This window comes from Asparagus officinalis, chromosome 1 (genome assembly GCF_001876935.1).
Source record: "Asparagus officinalis chromosome 1, Aspof.V1, whole genome shotgun sequence".
NCBI lineage: Eukaryota > Viridiplantae > Streptophyta > Magnoliopsida > Asparagales > Asparagaceae > Asparagus > Asparagus officinalis.
Genome location: NC_033794.1, coordinates 77,253,561 through 77,259,029, shown reverse-complemented (window position 1 = coordinate 77,259,029; position 5,469 = coordinate 77,253,561).

Genomic DNA, 5,469 nt, shown 5'->3' with positions numbered 1-5,469 from the left:
CTTGAAATACGAAGGAGGATAACGAAGTAAAGTTTTCTGAGTTCATAAGAAACATATTATTCAATCAGTATTTGCTCAAGTTGAAAGTAAAAAAGGAAATATTCAACATGAAAATACTTACAACGTTAGTTCTAATTGTCATAATGTTCGCCAGCACGACTTAGAACTAACTTATATACAGTCAGTTACGAACCGTATCGTGTTAGTTCTACTCCATCTCGTGTTAGATCTAGTTGTTTTGGTGATAGTTCTAATTGAAACTCAAGCAAAAAAGCTGGTTCTACTTGAAATACGAAGGAGGATAACGAAGTAAAGTTTTCTGAGTTCATAAGAAACATATTATTCAATCAGTATTTGCTCAAGTTGAAAGTAAAAAAGGAAATATTCAACATGAAAATACTTACAACGTTAGTTCTAATTGTCATAATGTTCGCCAGCACGACTTAGAACTAACTTATATACAGTCAGTTACGAACCGTATCGTGTTAGTTCTACTCCATCTCGTGTTAGATCTAGTTGTTTTGGTGATAGTTCTAATTGAAACTCAAGCAAAAAAGCTGGTTCTACTTGAAATACGAAGGAGGATAACGAAGTAAAGTTTTCTGAGTTCATAAGAAACATATTATTCAATCAGTATTTGCTCAAGTTGAAAGTAAAAAAGGAAATATTCAACATGAAAATACTTACAACGTTAGTTCTAATTGTCATAATGTTCGCCAGCACGACTTAGAACTAACTTATATACAGTCAGTTACGAACCGTATCGTGTTAGTTCTACTCCATCTCGTGTTAGATCTAGTTGTTTTGGTGATAGTTCTAATTGAAACTCAAGCAAAAAAGCTGGTTCTACTTGAAATACGAAGGAGGATAACGAAGTAAAGTTTTCTGAGTTCATAAGAAACATATTATTCAATCAGTATTTGCTCAAGTTGAAAGTAAAAAAGGAAATATTCAACATGAAAATACTTACAACGTTAGTTCTAATTGTCATAATGTTAGTAGGCATTTATATGCAGGCAGTCCTAGATTTAAAGTGTTAGTTCTAACCGCAGCCTCCGCTATTTCTATCGACCATGCTGGTTATAGATGCTACGTTAGTTCATATTGATTAAATGTTAGTTCTAGTTTACTTACAGTCAGTTCTAATTTCGCTAGCGCTCTATTTGAGTAAGTGTTAGTTCTAGATGTTACATCATTAATATGTTCGCTGCTTTCCAAGACATGTCTATCACCCCAACAGATCACATCATAATATCCGTGTCTTTCCAGTTCAGGAAAGGGTGTTAAAATAGTATTTCCCTCGATATTCGAGCTTTGTCCTTTTACACCAGAACAGGCGCCTTTTACACCAGAACAGGCGCCTCTCTAAATCCCTCATCCCCAAACGAATACCTAAGTCCAGCGTCTTCAATCTCTGTCATAAACCATCACAGATGGCTATGGATGGCACCTGTACACACTGCCATGGGTCAGGGCATACCTCTCGAGATTGTCATCACGGTATTACTTTTCGTGCCCCTCCCAGGATGCTTACCGTCCCTGCCAACACCGCCAGCACCATCCTACATCTCTCCGCGTTCGCAATCTTCAATCTTAGGTCTGGCCATCCATCCGTCCAGGAGCTCAGAGAGATGCTGGCTTTTCGCTTCAATCGTAGTTCATGGCCCTATCAAATCAAAGAAGCGCCAGGAAAGAGCTTCATGGTGCAGTTTCCATCCGTCGCCCTTCTTACCCAAGCCACAGAGCTCGGCCTGGTAGATGGGGGCACCTTTACGGGCAGATTCCGCCGATGGAAGGAGGATCTCAGGCTTTCAACGGTTCCCCAACCTTTTCCAGTATGGATCCGCCTATTCCACCTCCCATACCATCTCTGGGATTTTGACTTTCTGCAATCTCTGCTCGATGGTATCGGTGAATGCATCATGATATCATGTGGTGAAATAACACATGATAACTTCAAAGAGTTGAAAGTGCTTCTGAAGATTAGGGATTTATCTGATGTCCCAAAGAGGATTGGTTTTCGTTACATCTCCCCAGTTGACGGGATCCTAAGGGAAGGCCACGCCGTCACGCAGGTACTCGGCAGGGGGGATTTGGAGAGGACTGAGGGATCCACTCGCATAAGCTTAGAGGCTCTGCGTGCGCAGCCTTTTAATACTGACCCAGAGTTACAGGAGGTTAGTTGGGACGGCAGGCACATGACTGTTGAGAGAGACCAATGGTTGCTGTTCCTCCAGAACCAAGGGGTCGGGGGATCCAATTTGCCGAGGGCTCTCCCCACCGCCAATGCTCCCCCCACTGCCAATGCTCCTCATCCAGATAACCCCACCGGCTCGCACAGTGGATCAACGAAACCCACCTAACCCTATGGTGTTAGTTCTACTGTGTAATTGTTAGTTCTAGTTGTGTAATTGTTAGTTCTAACGGCTCCCGTATTAGTTCTAGCTATTCTCGTGTTAGTTCTACCTCTAGCTAGCGTTTATTTAGTATAAATGTTGGTTCCAATGCCTATGTTAGTTATAGCGGCTCCCGTGTTAGTTCTATATGTTCTCTTGTTAGTTCTACCTCCAGCTAACGCAAGTTCTACTGCAAATGTGGGTTCTTTTGCCTATGTTACTTATAGCTGAGATATTGTTTGTTCTACCTGGTAGATGGGGTCAACCATCAAAACATTATCTCCGGAAGGATTGTCAATTGGGATCCCACAATCTATATTGTCATTGGGAAGCGCTGCAAATAAATAACATAAACAAAACAAATAATCATTAACTAAATCAATAGAAACATCAACAAATAACATAACACAATTAAGAAAAAATCACTAACGACTGTTTGTGTTAGAACTAGCTTGAAATTCATCTGAACTAACAAGAAATCAATTAGAACTAACATGAAATCGATTAGAAATAATAGATTTGACCTAAAATGGAATTTGGCCTAGAACTAGCAGTAAATCGATTTCATGTTAAGGCCTGTTCGGTTGTTTTCCGCAAAAAAAAAAGAAACCAGCAATGCACCACAAAAACAAATTCCCATCATTTCAACGTGTTTTCTCAGATTTGAAGTATTATGTTCGTTTCAACATGGAAATCAAGGGATTGAAATCAAATTTCACATTTATTGTGTTCGTTTCAACTCTTTGCAATAAAGAAATGTATTGTCCTTTGTCACATTTCTTGCATTTCACCTGTTCGTATTGCACAGCCTCAAATATAGGAAACCAGCTCAGCAAGTTCAAGCGGTGAGCTTGCCTCCCCAAAAAACCAACTGAAACCAGCAACGGTAAAAATTGTGCAACGGTCAAAAAACCACAACTCAAAACAGCAAGATTTTGCCAATGGAAACAATTTACCCCTCCCCTGCACTTATATAGTTGGGATCAACTCCATCCTCCTCAACATATTCTCTCATAAAATTGCAAGAAAGCTGGGCAAAAATACTTGAGCATAGAGGCAATTAAAGCTGCGACATGGAAACAAGCCAAGACTCTCATGAATTAGCTGCAGAGGTAACGTGCTACTGGAAACAAGCCAAGACTCTCATGAATTAGCTGCAGAGGTAACGTGCTACTGTAACATACCGACACCACTAAAGCTTTGCAGATCAGGAGTAAACAAGGGCAAATACTTTTGGGGCTGCGCCAACTATCCAAATAGGCAATGCCAGTATTTCAGGTGGTAACGAGAATGCTAACGAAGACTCGGGTGAAAGCTTGAAGATTAAAAACCTCGAGAGCAAAATCAATATGTTGATTTCCGCTCAAGAGATGAAGAAGACCGATCCCCTATCCGGCGAAGTTCAATCTGATCAACTTCACGCCGTTTGATGGGAAGGGTTCACCCACTCAGCATTTGATTTACTTCAAATCGCACCTGGGGGTTATCTCTGGTAATGAGCCTCTGATGGTACGGTCCTTCGTTGGCACTCTTCGTGGAGCCGCCTTCGATTGGTATCGCCGCCTCAAGCCCGGAAGCGTGAATAGCTGGGATGACATGGAGACTAAATTTCTCGCTAACTTCTTCGATGACGACACCGAGATATCCATCGGGTTGTTGCTTGACGAGAAACAAAAAGACAGGGATGTAGGCTGTCTAAAAATCACAATAGATAGCTGATCCCCATCAAAACACCGATGACGGAAGTTACACTCTGACGACTTCTAGAAGGTTACAATTTGAAGACTTTCACGTAGATCGCTAAAGGTTACAATCTGACGACCTTCACGACAACTGATGGAAGCTCTAATCAAACAGCCTTCATAATCAACATCGGGATCTTTGCAAAACTTCGATAGAAAGAGACTACAAATCGACGGTCTCTTCAAATCAAACTGTGGAAGTCCTCCCCGCACACCAGCATCAAGACGCATCGCGTTCATAGCCACGAACGCAGCTCAAACGCAGCTCCAATCGCTGTCCAACGCAGCTCCAATCGCTGCCCAACGCAGCTCTATACCGCTGCCCAACGCAGCTCTATACCGCTGCCCAACGCAGCTCCAATCGCTGTCCAACGCAGCTCCAATCGTTGCCCAACACAGTTCTATACCACTGCCCAACGTAGCTCCAATCGCTACCCAACTCATCTCCAATCGATGCCCAACGCGGCTCTATACCGCTGCCAGACGCAGCTTTAATCACCGCCAGACACAGTTCCATAACACTGCGAAACGCACCTTCAAACATCAAAGAACGCAGCCCAAACGCAGCTCTTCACCGCTGTCAAACGCAGCTCAGATCCGCTGCCAAACGCAGCTCTTAAATCGCTGCAAATGAGCTTCCAAACGCTGCGTCCGAGCTTCCAGATGCTGCGTTCAAGCTTTTAGGCATTGCGTTTGGACACAAGATTCATACCAGAACGCGGTCCTGCGTTTGACTCGTTCAAACACGAGCTGAATGGTTCCAAAATAGTTTCCCACGATCTGAGGGGATCACAACTCCACTCAGGAGTGATTTAAGGGGTGGTTACATCCCATTAGCCCTACTTAGGAGCGAATTAAGGAGGTGGTTACACCCCTTAATCCCCTATAAATAACTAAGAAATCAACTTAGTTCGAGGCTGGATCTTTCGGGGGTAGGGTCGGTTGGAACTTCTTGGCTCGTCAACAGGATCCTTAGAGCATTTCTGGAGCTTGGGAGATCTGCAACAAGAGCTTCTTCATCCTTGGCTTGAGAACCGATTCTCAGTTCAAATCAACTCTTTTTCAAGAGTTTCCAACTCATTCAGGGTTATCAACTCGTCCAGAGTTTCAAACTTGCCACGCAAGTTCTCCACAACGTCAAATCGTGAGGAGAAGATCATGTTCCAGTGAAACAAGACGTCGGATCGTCAACGAGAAGCAAACTCGACGCGAGCATTCGAGGGAGGCATCTCATCGCCACCGTGAAGAACCCAGAATTAAACAAAGGGGAGAATCTAGATCATTCTCTTCTCTTTTATAATCAGGAAATCCAATTATAACTGAGATTAAAG